This window comes from Hippocampus bargibanti, linkage group LG02 (assembly GCF_051943395.1).
Source record: "Hippocampus bargibanti isolate YZ-2025 linkage group LG02, ASM5194339v1, whole genome shotgun sequence".
NCBI lineage: Eukaryota > Metazoa > Chordata > Actinopteri > Syngnathiformes > Syngnathidae > Hippocampus > Hippocampus bargibanti.
Window position 1 is genome coordinate 29,630,001 of NC_142735.1, and position 22,721 is coordinate 29,652,721.

Consider the following 22,721-nt stretch of genomic DNA (forward strand, 5'->3'; position numbering starts at 1 on the left):
TGCCACATGTGTCTCAGTAAAGACTCTTTTTGGAATCACTGTCTCCGCCGTGTATTTTGGATCCGACCTTAACCACCTTCCGTCGTCCCTCGAGTCCTGTCACACTCAAGCGGACGTGACAGCTCTGTGTTCTAGATCAGAGGTCCGCAACCCCCGGGCCGCGGACTGGTACAGGACCGTGGGTCATTTGGTACCGGGACGCGCAGAAAGAATAAATAATTTACATAATTTCCGTTTTATTTATTATCTGAGTCCGAACTATGTTTCATTTTGAAAAATTAAAAAAAGTTGTATAAAAATACACAATGGATTCTTCTTCTTTTCCTTTCGGCTTTTCCACTCCGGGGTCGCCACAGCGAATCAATGTCCTCCATCTATCCCGGTTTTGTGCGACCTCTTCTCTCACACCAGCTACCTTCATGTCCTCTTTGACCACATCCATAAACCTCCTCTTCGGTCTTCCTCTCATTCTCCTGCCTGGCAGTTCAAGGCTCAGCATCCTTCTCCCGATATAGTCACTGTCTCTCCTCTGGACATGTCCAAACCATCTCAGTCTGGCCTCTCTGACTTTCTCTCCAAAGCCTCTAATATGAGTTGTCCCTCTAATGTTCTTATTCCTGATCCTATCCAAGCTGGTCACTCCCAAAGAAAACCTCAACATCTTCAGCTCTGCTACCTCCAGCTCTGCTTCCTGCCTTTTCTTCAGTGGCACTGTCTCCAGTCCAAACATCATGGCTGGTCTCAGCACTGTTTTTTACACTTTTCCTTTTATCCTAGCTGAAACCCTTCTATCACACATCACACCTGACATTTTTCTCCAGCTGATCCAGCCAGCCTGGACACGCTTCTTCACCTCTTTTCCACACTCTCCATTGCTCTGGACAATTGACCTCAAGTACTTAAAATCCTCCACCTTCTTTATCTCTTCTCCCTGTAGCATCACTCTTGCACTTGGATCCCTCTCATTCACACACATATATTCCGTTTTGCTGCGACTGATCTTCATTCCTCTCCTATCCAGGGCATATCTCCACATCTCTAGTTTCTCCGCCACCTGTTCCCTGTTCCCGCTACATATCACAATGTCATCTGCAAACATCATGGTCCAAGGAGATTCTTGTCTAACATCGTCTGTCAGCCTGTCCATCACCATAGCAAATAAGAACGGGCTCAGAGCTGACCCCTGATGAAGTCCCACCTCCACGTTGAAATCCTCCGTCACACCAACAGCACACCTCACAACTGTCCTACAGTCATGATACACGTCTTGCACCGCTCTGACAAACTTTTCCGTCACTCCAGACTTCCTCATGCAATATCACAGCTCTTCTCTGGGCACCCTGTTGTACGCTTTCTCCAGATCTACAAAGACACAATGCAATTCCTTCTGACCTTCTCTGTACTTCTCTATCAGCATTCATAAAGCAAACACTGCATCTGTCATACTCTTTTTTGGCATGAAGCCATAATGCTGCTCACAAATGTTCACTTCTGCTCTTTTCTTTCCCAGAGTTTCATTGTAGGGCTTATCAACTTGATTCCTCTGTAGTTAGTACAACTCTGTACATCTCATTTGTTCTTAAAAATGGGCACGAGTACACTTCGTCTCCATTCTTCAGGCATCTGTTCACCATCTAAGATCTTGTTGAATAACGCAGTCAAAAACACCACCGCCACCTCTCCAAGACACTTCCATACCTCGATTGGTAAATCATCAGGCCCGAGTGTCCCTCCCCCCTTCATCCGCTACAGCGCCTTCCTCACTTCATCCTTGCTAATGTTTGCTACGTCTTGGTCCACAACAGTCACGTCTTATACTCTTTGTTCCTTCTCATTTTCCTTATTCATTAATTCTCCAAAGTACTCTTTCCATCTTGCCATCACACTACTGGCACCTGTTAATACATTGCCATCTCTATCCTTAATCACCCGAACCTGCTGCAGGTCCTTACCATCTTTGTCTCTCTGTCTCGCCAGCCTGTAAAGATCAGTCTCGCCTTCCTTGCTGTCCAGCCAAGCATACAAGTCATCATAGGCCTCTTGTTTGGCCTTCGCCACCTTTACTTTAACCGTGCGCTGCATCTCCTTGTACTGCTGTCTACTCTCGTCCGTCCTCTCAGAAGGCACTTATGTATCAAATGTATTATTGGATTGGAATTGGATTGGATTTGCCTTTATTATTCTCGCAGTGGAGAAATTTACATTTCACAGCAGCAAAGTTATGAAAGAAATGAAAGTAGAAAAGCAAAACACAGGAGCTGCTGGAAAGGCAGCCACTCTCGCGGCGCCGTCTTGAAGTCAAAAGAACAAAAAAAAAATAAACATGACAACACAAAGACATAGAGACATTATTATTATTATTATTATTATTATTATTATTATTATTATTATTATTATTAATAATAATAATATTACGTCGGCATTGCGAATAAGCGTCATTTCTGAATGTATTTATTAGTCAAAGATTTTTGTTTGGGCGTAATTGTTTGTCACCCGTTTACGACACTTCCACCAACACACCGATGCCAGCGTCACCAGTGGCGCACACCAAGGGCAACGTTCGGAAAATGACGCATTGAAAACACACGTAACAAAATCTCGTGCTCGTTCGTAAATTATCTCGTGGACAGGAGGAAGCATGTGAGGCATCCGGCCCTCCAAGACAATATGTAACGATAAGTGAAATAGATTTACTGGCTTCAGAATGGAACACAATGCGGCAACAGACGTCTCCCCATTCCAACAATTGGTAAAAAATCCAGGCTCAGTTGGACTGTAATTATCAGAAGGAAAATATTCTTCTTCCCGCCATGGAAAGGCAACATTTCCTTTCATGGGGATACGATGAAGAAAACATGATCGTTGTTGACAGCGCCTTGGTTTCTGCAGCCGTAGCAGCGTTGAGGATTTTGCACGGCTTACTTTCTGGCAAATCAACAAAGGGGGAAACGCTATGTTCGCTCAACAGCGGCGCACATGGAAATTAAATTCTCTTGCATAAAAGGTGCGAGCCAGCCTATAAATAACGGCAAAACGTCTCGATATGGAGGGAATGGAAAAACTCACTCGCCGCGGTCAATTTGGGTCAGCTTTACTCAGACAAGACGGGGAAACAAAACAAAACTAAATTAAACACTTACAAAAAAAGATACACCGCCACCGGCAAAACACGACAATTACATTTCTCTTCACCGTCAAAAAGGAAACCGTTTGGCTCAGTCGCTGCTGCTACTCTTTTGTACCCGTCGACTCAAACGAATAAAAATGGAGATGAAGTGAAGACATTTCATCAAATGTTGCCCAAATTTACGACAATCTCCCGGCAGAAAGATGTTAGCGTCTCCATCAAATGCCGTTCACTGTACAGTATATTCAATCAAGTGGATGCAGAGGTGAATGTATATTTAACGTTACGCTATCTAAAAAAATTAGGTGACTGATGAGATCAAGATTGAATCGCACGCCTCGCAGAGCACGACTTGCAAATTTTGGAGTAACTTTGAAGGAGCGCAGCCAAAGAGATGACATATCCCTCTGCCAGTGCTCCAAAGAAGAACTTGCCCATTCCTTACCATTGCGCAGACATTCAATCAATCAATCAATCAATCAATCAATCAATCAATCAATCAATCAATCAATCAATCAATCAATCAATCAATCAATCAATCAATCAATCAATTTATTTATTTATTTATTTATTTATTTATGCATTCATTTAATCGTTCAGTTATTTGTTTATTTATTTTTTATCTATTCATTTTCTATGTTATTTATTTATTTATTTATTTGTTAATTTGTCTATGTATTTATTACATTATTTATGTATGTATTAAATTAATCATTTCATGATGTATTTGTTTATTTATTCATTTGTTTGTATAATCAATTATTTGTCTATTTATTTATTTATTTTTAACCATTGGTCCTAAGAAAAAATATTTAAGTCTATTGTGAAAAAGATTTAGTGGTCCATCCACATGGCTACCCTCATCCACGGGCAGGAACTGTTGATCATGATCGAAAGAACAAGATCCCGAATATGAGTGGCCATTCTTTTTCCAGATGCAACTCACCCGTATCGGGCCACTGAACCAAAATCAAACTTCCAGTGGCGGCACACATTGTACCATGACACGATCAGAGCCTCACAACTTTGAATCTCCGGCAGCACAGTTGCGCGGTGCCTTTCAAATTCAATTTGACGTAAAGAGAACCCCTGGGAAAGACCAGATTCTCACAATAAAGTGTGCCATTACCTAAAACTGGATTTGGCGCATGCTGCAAACCATTTAATTAAGTCTCACAGCTCTTGCCGAAGATGCTCCATCGCTGCGTTGGAGGCATCTACAGCAGCTCTTAGGCACGCTCACACCGTCATCGGATCGCAGTCCACCCACCTGGCCAGCAACCGAGTCTGCCAGGGACAAAAACCCACGCGGTCCGTTTGATGTTTGACCGCCGAAAGAAGCTCTGCAGTGTTGCATTGCACCAGACAACATCTGTCACAGCAGGCCCGAGGCTTACTTGTAGAGTCAGTGGGGTCAATAGATGTAAACTGACCCATATCTCACTGGCCCGTCGTGAGCTGACACACAGCCACAAAGGCAAGGGAAGAAAACTATGACTGAAATTATCACTCCTTCGCGCACGCCGATGTCATGCGGAGATCAATGGATGAGGCCCTTCTTTTTTGTATACTAATACCGGCGGGCGACAGGCTTTGAGTCCCCCTTCTGACCCCTTTTCGGCATTCCCAAGCCCAAAACCAATGGCCAGATCTGGCCATTCCCATTCAAATAGGTCTTGTGATGATACGCTGAGTCCCAGAAGCAACAATTGTTTCCTCTATTCCAGACATGTCCAAAGTCTGGCTTGGGGGCCAAATGCGGCTCGTGGTAAATTTTCATATGGCCCGCAATCTCCCGTCATGAAATCAGTAACATCTGGCCCGCATGTGAATAAATACATTGGGCAATAGTGTGGTTACCTGTGTGTGCAAAGTGCTGCCATCTACAGGCTCAATTAGAAACAGCAAATTTATAGATGAGTATTCATCTTATTTGGCACCCCGGTAGTTGAGTGGTTAGCACACCGGCTTCACAGTGCAGAGGTCGTCGGTTCGCGTCCCGGTCCGGCCTCACTGTGTGGAGTTTGCATGTTCTCCTGTTTCCATGTATCCTCCCACACTCTAATAACATGCATGGCAGGCAGATTGACCACTCCAAATTGTCCCTAGGTGTGAGTGTGAGAGTGACTGTTGTACGTCTTTGTGTGCCCTGCGAGTGGCGGGCAACCAATTGAGGGTGTCCCCCGCCTCGTGCCCGAAGACAGCTGAAAAAGGCTCCAGCACCCCCCCGGGACCCTAATGAGGAATAAGTGGTACGAAAAATGGATGGATGAATGGAGGGATGGCCCTAGATCAGCAAACTACGGCCCGCGGGCTGCATACGTCCCTTTAGGCTTGTTAATCCGGCCCGCCGAACTTGTCCAAGCGGACAACGGGGCAGACAACTCTGAAAAGTTGCCGGACCCATTTTTCACAACTTGAAACACAATAAGACGAATAATCACATTAAAAAAAGTATAAAGTCTTTTTTAATTAAGGATGTACCTACCACAAATGCTACCTTGCTTAATTTACATAAACGTACATACATGTCCATGGCCGTAGATTTTGCTGTAGTAGTCATTTGTCATCATGGTGTACAATGCAATGTTTGCATTGCTTGCTACACGGCACTAAGCCCATTTCATAACTCTCAAGTACACTTTACAGTCATGGTTCAATGTAAATTTACGTTTGTAGCGTCACAAATTTTGTTAGCTTCTTTTGAATCTTTCTTCTGGGCTGAGGTTCTGTGCATCTATTTTAAAAAATGATATTCAAATGCACGGCCTTATAACACTTGCGAAAGTCCGGAAGAAAGAAGCAGGCTTCTGATTGGCTGCCGTGCTGAGTATGCAAATTTCAACTGCAGGTAGCCGATGTCTGTGTGCTTGGCGACGGTACACGTGTACTGTTTGCATGTGAAGGCGAGGGCGTCCGTGGCGAGTTTGTAGAGCTCGCGGTCAGGACAATCCGTCCATGATTTTGCGGAATTTAACACAAGAAGGTATTATTGAGCTTGACTATTTCTATTATACATATATATATATATATATATATATGTTATTTTAATCTATTTCCATTTCATCCTCCCAGTATCTGCGAAATAGTATGTAAACGCAATATCTTGCATATTCCTTGAGACAAATTTATTAACTGATCAGGGATATTTTTCACATTTGAAAGACAGTTAATAAATTGGGTTGTAGTGTTCTTACTGTGCAATGACGTTTGGACACACAACATTTAAAGTACAACCGGCACCATTTTTTTTTGTTTCCAAACTGACATAAAAAAAAACGTTTTATAGCATCTGAAATACCCAAAACACGCAGGCTGATATTTTTAGTCAAATGCAAAACACCAATAAAAATGAGTTAAAGTGTCCGAAAGCTACTTCAAAATGACCCCAGAAATGCAGTTTCAGAATGTCCCGCCCCCTTGTTCTTGACATCACGCCAAGACGTCTGGCCTTGCTCGAGAATCAAAACAATGGCTTCAGATTCGGAGAAGATGCTTTCTTGTTACTCATCCAGTTATGAATATGATTCAAATAGTTCTGAAGAGGAAAACATCAATGTTTGCAATTGATTAAAGGAGTCCTCCCATATCAATTTGAGCCGTCAATGACAGCAATGTAGCACCCAGAAAAATGCAGAAGATGGTGCCCAAGCTCCGTTGGAAATGGGCTGATTTGTCAGCTGGGAATTTGTGTCAGCGAATATCAAATAGTTGTCTTGGTGCAACATACAACGATTCGCCATCGCGTTATGTATGTGTTTTCCTTCTAATTTCGCCATCAACACGGATCAACACCAAGTTTTCAGACCAAACAAAGTACCACAAATGCATTGTGTGTCCTTTCCCAGTCAGGGACGTTCCTGACATGACATCACGTAAGGAATCGTCACCAACTCGAAAACAAGACTTCATGAATATTCAGCGGGAGTCTTAAAACGTAAACTATCGATATATGCTGTGGAATCTTTGTAAAATACGCTGAGTCGAAGTCATTTAAAGTGATTTTACAAATTATGGACATAACTTGTCCGGCGGTGTCGGTTGTCCTCGAATGCTTTAGGTTTAGTATTTCCGGCCCAAACACTCCCTCCAAATGCTCCTGGCCCGGCCCCTCTGTCAAATTTTAGAACCCATTGCGGCCCGCGAGTCAAAAAGTTTGCCCACCCCTGCTCTAGATACTCTGCAATGGAAGTGGGGCCGGCTGTACAAAAGACAAATCCCCTCTCATGGGAAGGAAAAACATCGCCAGAGGTCTGACTGAAGCTTGATTACACCCCCCCACCGGCCCCCGCAAGAAAAAAACAAAGTCTGAACAAATTAATTAGGGAATGGCGCTCCATGTCATGCTTTTCAATTCCCGAATAAATTTGTGAATGGCAGTGAATGAATTAAGATAGCTGAAATTCAAATAAGGCAGTAAATGTTAAACATAGAATGGCTTGCTGAAATGGATTTCAATTGTTGTATATTGCTGTTGAGAAGGTTTCTTCAGCTGTCATCTGTACTTTTTTTTGAAGGTGTCGGGCGTTTCGCTTCTTATCCAAGATGCTTCTTCAGCGAACGAAAGTCTTACTGGTTGTATCGACCCTATATGTATAACCCTAATGTCCAGACATGGCGGCGCCAGACACGGCTATGATAGGTCCCTACTCTCAGGTTGGGGGAAGCAGAGGACCACTCCCTGAGGCCCCACCGATTGTTCCTACATTCCTGAGAATTGGATCAAACATTTGTCAGACAGAGATCTCTCAGAGACAGAAAAGGCTGTACTAACCAAAGGTTTAAATTTCTCAGTAACTCCGAAAACAATACCTACAATAGACTACATCACAGCTACTGAATCGGCTATTAAAATAAGAAACTTTCGTATGCAGAGGCAGATGATCTACACATTAAAATATCAGCCCTTCTCAGTAGTGCCAAACCACCTCCGTCCAACATAACATTAGAAGAGAGAAAGCCGTTAACTACTCTACAAAAGGACACAAATATTACTACTTTGCCAGCAGACAAGCGCAGATGTACAGTGCTTCTTAACACATAGGATTATGAGGACAAAATAAATAGGTTAATCAGTGATTCTAACACTTATGAGCAACTAAAAAGGGACCCTTCCAATAGATACAAGAAAGAAATGATAGACTGTCTCCAAAAGTTAAAGAAAGGAAAACATATAGACAAACAGATGTACTTTAGATTATACCCGGGAGAGGCCACGCCATGTATCTATGGCCTGCCAAAAATACATAAAGAAGGGTTCCCCCTCAGACCCATTGTTTGTAGCATTGACTCATCTACATACAATGTAGCCAAATATTTAAAAACTATCTTAGCTCCGTTGGTTGGTAACACAGAATATCACATAGAGAACACCACAGGGTTTGTAGAGAGGATCAAAGACCTCATATTGGAACCTGAGGAAACGTTGGCATCATACGATGTCACTTCTCTCTTTACATCTGTCCCAACCCCAGCAGCAGTCTCAGTGGTGAGGACGAGACTGCTGGCGGACGTTTCTCTGCATGAAAGAACCAAACTTAAAGCGGATCACATCTGCAAATTATAGGAAATCTGCCTTAATACTACGTATTTTTAATTTCAGGAGAAATTTTATAAACAAATTCATGGTTGTGCTATGGGCTCACCAGTTTCACCCATAGTGGCTAATCTGTACATGGAAGAGATCGAGAAACAGGCCCTCACATCCTTCCCGGGGACAAAACCTAGACACTGGTTTAGATATGTGGACGATACTTTTGTCATAAATAAAAAAACAAGAAATTCAATTCTTCACAGATCACCTCAACTCTGTAGACATCAACATTAAATTTACTCGTGAGGACATTAAAGAGAACCAACTAGCCTTCTTGGATTGTAAAGTACAGTAAAGTCTCGTTATATCGATATCGGATATATCGATAGTCCCGGTTATATCGATACTATTTCTATGCACGCACGGAGAAAATTACATGCAAACAGGGTCGGATATATCGATAGTCCTGGTTATATCGATATTTTTTCGGACTCCCTTGAATATCGATATAACGAGACTTTACTGTAATAAATAAAAACAGAAGTCTTTAGGAAGGCTACGCACACTGACCAATACTTACTTTTTGACTCTAACCACCCTTTACAACACAAATTAGGAGTTATCAGAACCCTCCAGCATAGGGCTAAACTAATACCAACTAGCATTGAAGGTAGAGAAAAGGAGTCAAAACATATCAGGCGAGCACTCACTAACTGTGGGTACATGGTGTGGTCTGTGGTCATTCAACAAATGTCAGAAAGAAAGAATAGGGAATGAAACCAATAATTCTCAAGATACAAAAAGGAGAGGAGTAGCAGTACCTTACATTGCAGGAGTTTCTGAAAAATTACAAAGAGTCCTTTGGCAACACAAAATTCCTACTTATTTCTAACCGATAAACACGTTAAGGCAAAAATTAGTGCATCCAAAAGATAGGCTACCAAATGAAAAACAAAGTAATGTAGTTTATTCTAATTATAAGAATGAAAATTGTAAAGAGCAGTACATTGGGGAGACGCAACAAATTCTCAAAAAAAGACTTTATCAACATCGCAGGGATATTACAAGTGGGCCTCAATCGGCAGTACATTTGCACCTAAAAGCTAGCAACCACTCATTTGACGACAATGAGATTAAAATCTTAGCGAAAGAACATAGATGGTTTGAAAGGGGGGTAAAAGAAGCGATTCTTATAAAACAACAAAATCCTTCATTAATCCGGTCTGGTGGGGTGAGGTTCAATTTGGATCGTTCATACAATAGCCTGCTTAGGCAAAACAGGTTAGGCAACATTCGTAATGCTGATGAGGTGATACCGGTGGGAGTGGGGGAAGTGGGCCAGTCGTTAGTCAGGAATGTAGGAACAATCAGTGGGGCCACAGGGAGTGGTCCTCTGCTCCCCCCAACCTGTGAGTAGGGACCTATCGCCGCCATGTCTGGACATTAGGGATATATATATAGGGCTGATACTACCAGTAAGACTTTAGTTCGATTTTAGTTCGCTGAAGAAGCATCTTGGACTGGGGTTTTAATCTCCAGATTTTCATGACTTGACATATTTAAAAGGTTCTTTTGTATTTTTAAATAAAATAACATATACAGTTGTGCTACACAACTGTAGGTTTGTGATTCGCCCAAAATGTGAGACCCTATAAATCCCATCGCCGTCATTGATTCTGGTTTTGTATCCCCTTCTAAGGTGACAGAAATGCCAAAATGTCCATGCAGACACAGGGTGCGGCTCTGCTCCTTCAGGAGTTGGACCTGGGACATATTTCCTGCACCTTTTTCGAACCTAAGACATATTCAAACTACATGTATTTGCTCCAACACCCATGCTCTTTCAATTTTATTTTGGGGGCAAGTGGTCCAGTGCACTCTGCTCTCATTCATTTCTGAACCCAACAACCTCCTTACCAGTTGTAGAGCCTTGTGCCCTGCGCCGTTTTTGGTGCTAGCCGAATAACATATTTGAGCGACAACACTACTAAGTTTATGAACAAGTGGGCCCTGGGAGTTTATTTCCAAATGCACAAGTAACTGAAAGACTCAGCAACCCACCACTTCCACCCCATCCTTGCTGTTATAAACACACACTTTATAGCTGCAACACAAACAAGGGTACAGTAATTGTAGCGGTATAGAGAAACTTATGGGGAAAAAATGATACAAGTAAATTAAAATATAAGTCAATTGCCTTCAAAGGGGACAAGACAGATTTCTGACAGCGCTATAGGAAATGATTCAAGATGGTAATGTTCAATTTCATAGTATGTTGACTTGATTTATGTGGGACCATGGGCCCCGCTATATTGGCCGCATAACATTTGTCTCTCTCTCGAAATGTGTAAACATGAGCTACATTGATTGCTAGGTCGGACGCCATTTTAATTTCCCCAGACAGAGGGGCCAATTTCTTGGTGCTTGTCGCGTCAACACCTCGCCTGGAGGTTTTAAAATTGTATAATTGCCAAAAGGAGGAAACACACGCGCCAGAGCTGTAATTAAGGAGATTGTTGCAAGCTTTTGCTGAGACGTCATCAAACACAGTATAATATAAGGCCTTTTTTTCTTCTCACATTATGGTATTTGGGGAAAATGGTCATTCAGTAAGTTCTCCCAAAATGTTTTTGTCACGGTTTGCAAGGTGGTGGATGGTGGTGGACCCCAAAAAAGCAGGCATGAGGGAGGAGCATGAATAAAATCCCAAACAACAAAGTAGCAAACCTAATCATGAGTAAAACTATTACAATAGGAAACAAACCTGACAGGATGAAGCAAACACAATGACCGACACTGAATAGTCGTGCCGGGAGTCCTTTTAACTGTCACAGATTGAAACGACCAACACCTGTGCAGCTGCAGGCCGGGCCGACAGCGCCACCCGTTGGTCGCCAACCAAAAGTCAACAGTACCTCCAAGACTGATTCCAGAAGTCCCAACAGTCTCCCAAAAGGCCCACCTCTACAGGGAACGAGAAAGAGACGGCAACCCTTGCCTCTCAAGGAAATAAAAGGTGACGGTGTACTGCGCCTTGCCGGGAGAAAGAGAAGGAGACAGCAACCCTTACCTCTCCAGGAAATAAAAGGCGACTGCATCCTTCACCTCGCCGGGGACCAGAAAGGCAACTGCCTGATGGGAACGGGATTCGGCCTGACGTGGACGTGGAAGTGGCAGGCTCAGCGTGGATTTGAATGTGACTCAATTCACACAATCACGCGACGAAGCATGGCTCGACGTTGACATGGTAGAGCCAAGCAAAGGGTGGAAATGAAACCAGTCCGTTGTACCTGAGGGATCCGGTGGTAGGTCGGGTCATTCTGTCACGTTTTACGAGGTGGTGGATGGTTGTGGATCCCCCCCAAAAAAAGCAGCCATGAGGGAGGAACAGGGTGTATTTGACAAATTGTATTTAAAATAAAGTCTGCAGGAAGAAAATCTCAAACAACAAAGTAGCAAACATAATCCTGAGTAAAACTAATACAAGTTGAACCAAATCTGACAGGGTGAATTAAGCACAATGACCCGAAAACGAATGGTTGTGCCGGGAGTCCATTTAACTGGCACTGATTGAAACGACCAACACCTGTACAGCTGCAGGCGGGGCCGAAAGTGCCACCCGTTGGTCGCCAACCAGAACGTGACAGTTTTTTTAACACCACTTCCCACCGAAAACGGCATTTGTAAAGTCTTAGCTGAAAGTCTTCATCTCAAATGTGAGAATGTTTTATTCCTGTGATGGACATAAGCGGTCACAAGTACTGAGATGCCATTTTATTTTTTGAATTTTAGTGGATCTTTTTTGTATACCAATGCAGCATTATGCTAAAAATATAAAATTATTGCGCATAAATGATTATTGTACATTTTTCGGCAATGCAGAGCCACATTTGCTTTTTTGGGAGGAAGGCACAGTTTATTTGTTGATTAAGTAAAACTAACATTGAATCATGAATTACTTGACAGTAATTATTATTCATTGACCCCAGTAATTGAGAAAACAGTTCTATACTATTATTTACATTTACAAAAACAATAAAAAAATAAACACATATGCAATTAAAAATTCCAATATGAGTTTCAAAGTATTTATTATATTCTTTACATTGACTAAATGTATAAAATGCAGTCGAACATGGGTTTTCGACCATTGGTCGAAAATCGAAACATTTTACATTCTAATCAATGTAATCAATGTCTGCAATTGAACAATACAAGCATGTCAACTCACAATGCAACGCTACACAAGGATAATGCGTCGGTCACAATGAGACGTGACACCAGGAGGTGACGTATAGGGAAACGGAGGGGAGTCGACCTGAATGCACCATTCAGGTGTGCTCAGTTCGGTCGAGAACCCATTTCCCCTTGTAAAGTAAGGCATACAAAATTCCAAATTTTTGGTTGAAAACCGAATTGTTGGAGAACCAAGATGTTCGAAAACCCCAGTTTGATTTATTAGATAAATGCATCCCAAAACGAAAACATACAAGGCTTTGTGGAGGCAAAGCACGCCACTGTTCCTCCCTCAAATGCATGACAATTGTTGTTTTCATTCCGTCGTGTTTCTATTGGTTCAAATGTACACAACTCATTCCTGCATTGTGTTCCGCACCGTCTATTCAATGTTGATACTTGACATGAACAGCAAACGAGTCAACCCCGACTCCCACGCGGATCAATGTTCTCGCCCAACGGTAGCATGACCCCACATTGCAGGATTGTTATCTCAGAAATGTTTTGGACGTTTCGAACCCTCCGGACCCGATCCGGCTATACGCTCCAAAAGCGGCTCTTTCTTCGTCATGTTACATCCAATTAGACTCCACCTCGGCCGACACCAATGGGCAGTTAGTTGGTCATTGTCAGTGTCACATTCACCGGTTGTACGCTCCGATTCTCACATCCGGAGATGACGCGCCAGGGGGGTGGAAAATAAAAAATACAAGCCAACACGTCCGTCATCTCTGCAGGGCCTCTGGAAGCACGGCCAACTGATTGGGGCCAAGCAGTCCGAGCCAAACGCCGCTTCTGTCCACCAGCTGCCCCTGGACATCCATTTTACTATCTGCCTGGCTCCGTTGCCTCCCCACTTTAGTTTTTACTTGTCAGCAGGCGGCCACGCGGAGGTGAGAACAGGTCAGCCGTGTGCAAGAGTCACTCTCAAGGCTTATCGTACAAGTTTTACGGAAGTCACTTAAACTGTCAAGGCAACGTTGATTCTTTTTTTGTCCTATGGTGAAGAAAATGTCATGTTAAAATGAGTATAAATAAATAAATAAATAAATAAATATAGATTAATAAACAAATAAATCAATACATGAATGAATAAATAAATAAACACATCCATACATCCATTTTCCAGACAGCTTCGTCCTCACCAGTGTCGCAGGGGTTGCCGGAGCCTATCCCAGCCATCTTCAACACTAAGCAGGGGACACCCTGAATTGGTTGCCAGTCAATCACAGGTAAATAATAATAATAATAATAATAATAATAACAATAATAATAATAATAATAATACATTTCATTTATAAGTGCCTTTCAAAACTTTCAAGGTCACTTTACAGTCACAGAATAAGTTTTTCTGTGGATGAGCAGCGGCAGCCACACGCGACAGCGTTCACTCAACCTGGAAATAAACACATCAATACATAAATAAATAAATGCAGATGTTGAAATGCAAACAGACAAGACATGTTGAGTAAAGTTCGGTCCAATCATGATTTACAAATGCCACAATTCAGAATCTGAATCATATATATTGGTCAAGTACGTAGAACATGCAAGGAATCGGTTGCCAGTAGTACAGGCTACCCTATTTTATCAATAACAAGTAATTACAATAAACAAGGCTAACGGGAAGAAAGAGAAATGGAACTAGAGTCATGTCATCCACAGGTTTGCGCCAACAAATGACTTCTACTCTGGAGCATTGCCACTTCCTGCCTTGGAAGCACATGGCAGATTGGGGATTTGCGCCGGGCCACCATAATGTTCTGGCACTGACTGGCAAATGTCAAGGGAGAAGGACGTGTGAGGAGAAGCGGAAAGGACCAGAAGTCACCAAACCGCGAGTCATGTCATCAAATACTCTCCGCCACCACAGGATAGACATCATTTTTTCAACGGCCACATCCCTAGACTCACAATCGACTCCAGCTCAGGCGTGCGGCTCGCTCCAGTGGACACTGTACTGCAAATCTCAGACAGTAAAAATTAAAAGCAAGGCTGCCCTTCAACAATTGGAGTGCCTTCAACCACAACCAAGTGTTCCAACGATCAATGCGCAAACAACTCTCCATCAGTTGAACAAGCTCAAGTTCCAAATGGTGCCACTCAAGCAAAGCAGACGCTTGATGAGATTTTCTAATGAGTCCGCTCAGATCCGTCATCACTCTGTCATGATTAAAAAAATCTCCCTCGACACCTGCGGTCGGTGCCAGGAGTCCATCAGCGAGTGGGACTGAACCGCGGGGTCGACGCGAGGGATCGATCTGCTTTGCGCCGATGACAGTCGGATCATTTCCACACGTTGATTCGGTGCTCTAATTAAGCCATCCATCAAACGGTGGACAATGTTGTGCAGCCTTAAAAAAATAAATAGAATTAAAATGTCGATTCAAGTGCAAGAAAAAAAATCGATCTACATACCGACTGACTGTTTTCATCGGAAAGCACCGGAGAAGTCTGATCGCAATGGCCTAGTTTCCTGAGTTTTGAGTCAACAGTTTTTAGTCTTTCAAAAGAAACTATCAGGCCGGTTCTTAAAACTCGCACTTGACGCTAAATAACAAATCAAGACAAGGGCGAGATGTGTTTTGGATCCCCGGCAGTAGCTTTGGCTACCCAAAGTCTACCGGCTGAATGCCCCACACATAAATCTCTTAATCATGGAGAGGCTCATAAAATCACCATCAATACGGCTTGAAAATTTTCCTCAACAGATACGATGAAAAGCTTTCTTCAGCCGTTATCTGCACTTCTTTGAAGGTATCGGATGTTTCGCTTCATATCCAAGAGGCTTCGACAGCGAACTAAAATCTTTTTACTGGTAGTTTCGGTCCTATGTATATCACTACTGTCCAGGCGTGGCGATGCCAGACTCTGCTATGATTGGTCCATGCTCTCAGGTTGGGGGGAGCAGAGGACTACTCCCTGCGGCTACACCGATTACTTCTATTGTCTTAACTGATTACTTCTATTGTCCTGCCTGAGTATGAGGTCTATGACTGGCTTGATTGCCCCATTAGCCCTGGTATCACCTCATCACCATAACTAAGCCTATGTTGCCGAAGAAGTCTGTCTGTACGAACGATCCAAATTGAACCTTATTTTACGGCACTTTCAAACCATCTATTTTCTTTTGCTAAGATTTTAACCTCAGCATCATCAAATGAGTGGTTGTTATCTTTTAGGTGTATATGTACTGCCAATTGAGTAGTATTATCCCTACGATCTTGATGAGGTTTTTTTTAAGAATTTGTTTAGTCTGCCAAATGTATTGAAACCTGTCAGAAAACTGAATTTGTCGAAAACCAAAACATATCCCATTATCCATCTATCCAACCATCCATTTTCCATACCGCTTATTCCTCATTAGGGTCACGGGGGGTCCTGGGGGGTTGCATTAAAAAAAAACAAATGGTTTGGTCCAGAACCGAATTGGTCAAGAACTGACACGTTTGAAAACACAGGTTTCACTGTATCTGATAGTTGTTCATGTACAACACTTGTATTGGGCTTTGTCTGTTTGAAAGTGCTCAGGAAATACCTTCATTTTGAGTTGAATTGCATTTCTCAAGGTGTGCCCTGGTGGCAAAAACGACAGAGCAGCATGAGGACCATTGAATGAATGCAATTAATTAATTCATTAATTAATTAATTGGTCCGTGCTCTCGGGTTGGGGGGAGCAGAGGACTACTCCCTGCGGCTACACTGATTACTTCTATTGTCTTGACTGATTACTGCTATTGTCCTGCCTGAGTATGAGGTCTATGACTGGCCTGTTAATTAATTCTTCTTCTTTTCCTTTTGGCTTTTCCCTTCAAGGGGTCGCCACAGCGAATCAGTAACCTCCATCTTCAGAGGTATGATACGCATGTTTGTTTTGGCCCAGCTTTTACGTCGGATGCCCTTCCTGACACAACCCTCTGTATTTATCCAGGCTTGGGACCGGCACAAGAAGACTTATGTCCCTTTGTGGCTACAGAACAAGCAACACACTCAGTAAAAGGCTCCCAAACACAAAATGGTCATGAGCACAGCAACAATCAAAAAAGCAAAACTATACTCACCATTTGATGACAATGCTCTGATCTTACCTTGAAATGGGCATGTCTTTCCCTTACCATGAAATGGGCATGTCTTTCCCTGCTGATTTAATTAATTAATTACTTTTTTTCAAAAGTACAAAATTAATATTTTTTTTTTCCTTCCTCCAAGTTAGAAACACGTGAGTAACAATTGATGGTTTCTTTGTCGGCAGTGGAATGGATCCACGACAGTTTCATTCATATTGCAGTGGGGAATACCACCGAGAGCATAAAATGTTAAATATTTACCGTATTTTCTGGTGTAAAAGCCTTCACTTACTTCAAAAGATGACCCTTAATAATAATATAGTAATAGCAATATTGAGCAACAACGGGTCTCATAATTACTGTCAGCAGCCACTGACTTCATTTCCACCCCTTGTAGAAGTGCATAACCTCAGCCTCTACTGTGGCGCTTCATAATGTGGTATGCCTTATACAGTGAGACCTTGGCTTACGAACTCAATTGGTTCCCAGAAAGTGTAAGGCGAAAAGTTTGTATTCCAAACATTATTTTCCCATAGGAAAGCATTAAAATGAGAATAATCTGTTCCCTGCTCCCCATAAAACATTATTTTTAACTAAATAAGCCTTAAAACTACACACAAATACCGTATTTGATGGATAATAAATGTGCTATTGTATTGTAATTAAAGACATAAACTGTACTATATAATAAAGTTGTTTTATTTAACTTTATGATGGTCCTTGATGGCTTGATGCAAGGGATAGCTTTTTGCATAAAGTTTATCAAGGAGCGCTGTGTTGTACATCTTGGAAGTTGTGATATTGCAACAGAAACAAAATCAGGCAGACACACTAGAAACTTCATTAATAGCTGGGTCCCTTGCTTGTCTTTTCTCTTCAAATTGTACAGATGACTCGTCCGGGTCATTTGTGGAGCCTGATTGATGGGATATTTTAACCTTGCAGTCTACACTCTGCCTTTGAACTATCAATACAGTTGAAACAAGTCCAAATTTCACGGTTTTCTATCTCTCACTTTTATCTCTTCACTTTTGGTTTATTTTTTGTTTCAAGCTCTGTTGTCTGCCTTCCTGTTCATTTGCAGCTCTGTTTCTGTAACCCCTCCCCACCTCACTGCTGCTTGCGTCCTGCTGCATGTGTCCCCCTCCCTCCTCTACCTTGGATCGCGTGCGGCTTTAACCATTTCCAGCTCCTTGTTAGGAGTTCCAAGAACCATCTCGTTCGCAAATGGCACATCACTCATTGTGGCACTCCGTTCGTTTTCCCAAAAATAGTTTGTATGCCAAGATTATATTCTCGCGAATTAAATGTTCGTAAAGCGAAAAGTTTGTTAGCTAAAGCATTCGTAAGCCGAGCTATAACTGTATTTGGGAAACTTTTATATATTTGGATATTATTTATTGTTAACCTTTTGCATTCATTGAAGGTGTGCCTTATACTCCGGTGCACCTTATATATGGAAAAAGTTTGAAAATGCACAATTCATTGGGGGTGTGCATTATACTCCAGTGTGCAATATACACTGGAGAATATGGTACTCTTTTCTTTTTGTGATGTTCACTATATTCCTGGCCTTCGTCACATCTCAGCCAGATCAATGAATCTCCGATTCCACCCTTTTCAGACATGGAAAAACCAAGTCAAGTCCAGAGTACTATGAAAAAAGGAGATGGCGACTGGAGGTGGAGCTGGATATGAATATGCATGTGCATATTTATCCAAAAGATGATGACTTGCTGGCGCATTCATTAATCGTTTTTCATCATTCATTCGCAGCATATTGTCCTTCTTATTGAATTTAAACAAACCCATTAACGCGGATTAACTACTCTGAATGAGACTTTGCTTCCGTTCCCAATTGCTTCCAAAAGGGGTCCCTTGTTCTGTCAAGTGGAATTACTCGCCAGCCTCTGCAATCTCCGCGGAGACGAATTATTGAACACAAGGGTGTGCTGAGCCATTGTGCCGCCCACTACCCCACTGCCCGCCCCCGCCATCTCCATCCTCCATCTTTGCTACTTTCCCTGAAGTTAATTCAGATGTTTTTGTTTTTGTTTTTTGATAAGTCAGGATACATTAGTGATCCCCAACATCCGGGCCTGGGGCCGGTCACAGTCCGTGGGTCCTTTCGTACTGGGCCGCAGAGAAAGAATACATAACTTTCAACATTACGGAAAACAGTTTTATACATTTTGAAATCTGAACTTTTTATTTCCAAAAATTACTGCATTGTCTGGGCCAAATCTAGCTCACCAGATCATTTGAGTTGGCCCGTAAAGGCAAATCCACTTGGGAAATTCAATGATGCTTGCTAAAGTCTGAACCAAAATTTCAAATTGTCGTATGTAAACAACAGTAACAATTATTATTTTTTACTTCAAATTTGAAAACTTATTATTCATTTGTTTGTTGAGCTCTCTGCATATAATATGTGAAGGAGATTAAATATTCTAATGACTTCCCCAAATTCAAAATAAGAAGAAACCATAACTACAATATGAGCCGTGGCTAAAACTGATACCGCTTGTCCAAAATTTCCTCTTGATGCATGTCAAGTAGTGCTTGAAGGTCACATGATAGGTTACTCATAAAATGAAACTGCATCATATGGTGAGTTGTATTTTTCATGCACTTTGTATTTGCTGCGTGTTTTATTTTGAAGGTACGTTGAACCGTTACCACAGTGAATTTCAGAAGCGTGTTGTTGCCAGATAGGACGTTCCTCGTGTCAAAAATACAGTTTTTTTTTCTGCTTAGACATACTCCAGTTTTCATGCAGGTGATATCCTTTTATTTTGTTCTATTTATCTATCACACCTGAAAAGTTGGTCCCTGAAAATATTGTATGACATTAAACCTGGGGGAAAAAAGGTCAGGGGCCGCTGGGCTCCATGATTTGCTTTTTTTTATTGTTGTTGCATCTGGAAACGCCCAATAATTCGAGCATCAGCACATTTATGTATTAATGTTTTTACTTATACATGAGTATTTATGTGTGTGTATTTGTGTGACTTTATTTGTGTGTCTTTATTTGTGTGTATTTATTGGTGTGAATCTAGGTGTTGTTGTTCAATCGGGAAACGCCCAATAATTCTAGCTTTAGTGCATTTATGTATTTATCTATGGGTGTGTGTTTATTTGTGTGTATTTATTTGTGTGTCTTTATTAGTGTATATTTATTTGTGTATATGTATTTGTGTGAATCTATTTATTTATTTATTTATTTATTTATTTATTTATTTATTTTTAAATATCAGCCACCATCACTCTCTCTCCGGAGATTGTTGTCGAGTTATTTTCTTGGTCGTGTTTGCCGCTTAGTACGCAGCACTAATTATAGCCCGAGGAGAAATGCTTTTCTAAACCCTGACCTCTTCCTTTTACTTAAGGCCTCGCACAGAATAAAAAAACGGGGCAAAAATAAAAAACGAATGAAAAGAGAGCCAAGTGAAAATAAAGGACGCTTTGCTGCAGATTAACCATCAGGCATACATTAATAATAATTGGATGATGGGAAGCGAGTGGAGCCTTGAGCAACAAATGCACTTTTTTTTCTTCCTGTCGAGTGCTCAAAAATATGTTCAGCCCTCATGTTGTTTTTTTTAATTTATTTTTATTCTTTTTTGCTCCAAAGAATTAAGGATAGCTGTTGCTACCTTGGGGGCAATACAGAAAGCCCACTGTGTAATGCTGACCCAAATCTGTAATTATAGCGCACATTTCTTATTCCTCCGGTGTAGGGCAATCCATTTTACTCATGCTGAATTCAAATAGCGTACCATCGATTGTGTATTTCATTTTCAAATCAAACAGGGTTTGTTTTTCTTCTTTTTTTTCCGCACTCTAGCCGTCTTTCAAAAAAAATGATTTTTTTTGGGTTGCATAGCCCGAGGTTTTTAGCTCAGCTCAAAAGAAATGGTGACAAAAGCTTGATGGCACAGAGAAGGGGAAAAAAAAGCGGCATTTGAGCCATTTCGCTACGGGCGGATGCATCAGCAGACTGTGAAATCACACCAAAACAAATAAGAACATCTGCTGTGATGGGGTCAACAGACATGTTGACATTTTGAAATGTAACGCAATGACGGAGTCGCTGGACTGAAGGAAAATGGGATCGCAAAGGCTCGCACAGGATTAACAATGGCCATTGTTGCACCGTGATCTTCGAGATCGCAACGGATCGGGCCACTGTCACCTTTGGAGGAAAAACTCTCAAATTTATATTGGGTTTACATTAAACCACTTCTTTTACACTTGCTTTTTTGCCCTTGAGACCTTGGGTGGAAGAAAAAAAACAAAAACAAATGATCACGGTTGTATGATCACCATCTGGCAGTTTGTTCATTTATAGCAGCCGTTACATCCGTCCTGTATAACAACACTTGTCCTCTTACCCGACGAATACCAAGTTAATGGGAGCCATTCCAAAAAATAAATAAATAAATCTTTCATTGGAGAAGGCGCACCGGATTATTTCCTAGCTAGCGATCCATTTGCTATCCATTTGCTATCTATTAGCTGTCTAACTAGCTATCTATATATTAGTTATCTATTAGCTAGCTAGCTAACTTGATCTATTTGAGTTACAGTATTCGCAGTTGAACGGGGTCACCGTTGCTGGCTACCTAGCTATCTGTTTGCTATCTATTTGCTATCTAGTAGCTGTCTAACTAGCTAGCTAGCTAGCTAGCTATTATTTATCTATTAGGTAGCTATCTAACTTGATCTATTTGAGTTATTCCCGGTTGAACGGGGTCACCATTGCTGGCTACCTAGATAGCTATCTATTTGCTATCTATTTGCTATATATTAGCTGTATAGCTAGCTGGCTGGCTATCTATTAGTTAGCTAGCTAACTTGATCTATTTGAGTTATTCCGGGTTGGGTGAATGCTGGCACATGTGACTGCCACTGCTCACCCACAGAAAACAGATCCTGTGACTGCAACGATTATTATTAGTGAATTGACATGTTTAAAAATGTTTTCCATATATAAGGCACCCCACATTATAAAGTGTTACAGTGGAGGCTGGGGTTATGTTACACACCACCTATTAGACCAGGGGTGTCCAAGTCTTTTTTTGCCATAGGCCATAGTGTAGTGACGGTTTCCTCACGGGGGCCCTTATGAATTTGGGAAAGCCATTAGAATGTTTCATCCTCTCCACATATTACATAAATACGCAGCGCCCATTAAATTAATAAATATATTTCTAAATTGGCTTACGAATTTAATTGGCTCCCAGAAAGTGTATGTCCGGCGAAAAGTGTGTATTTCAAACATTAATTTCCAATGGGAAACCATTAAAATGAGAATAATCCGTTCCCAGGGCCCCATAAAAGATAATTTTCAACTAAATAAGCCTTAAAACTACACACAATATACCTTATTTTTATGTATAATGAATGTGCTATGGTATTGTAATAAAAGAAATAAAATGCACGAATTAATAAAGTCATTTTATTTACCTTTGTAATGGTCGTGTAATGGCATAAAGTGTCGCAAGGAGCTCTGGGTTGTACATTTTAGAAGTTGTGATATTGCAACAGATGCAGGCAGACACACTTGAAACTTCATTAATAGCTGCTTCCCTTGCTTGTATGTTCTCTTCAAATTGTACAGATGGCTTGTGTGTGTGCGTGCGTGTTTCTGTTCCTGTAACCCCCCGCTCACTGCTGCGTGTGTCCCTTCCCTCCTCTACCACAGATCTTGACCAATCACGTGCGGCTTTAACCGCGGGGAATAGAGGATTTAGAA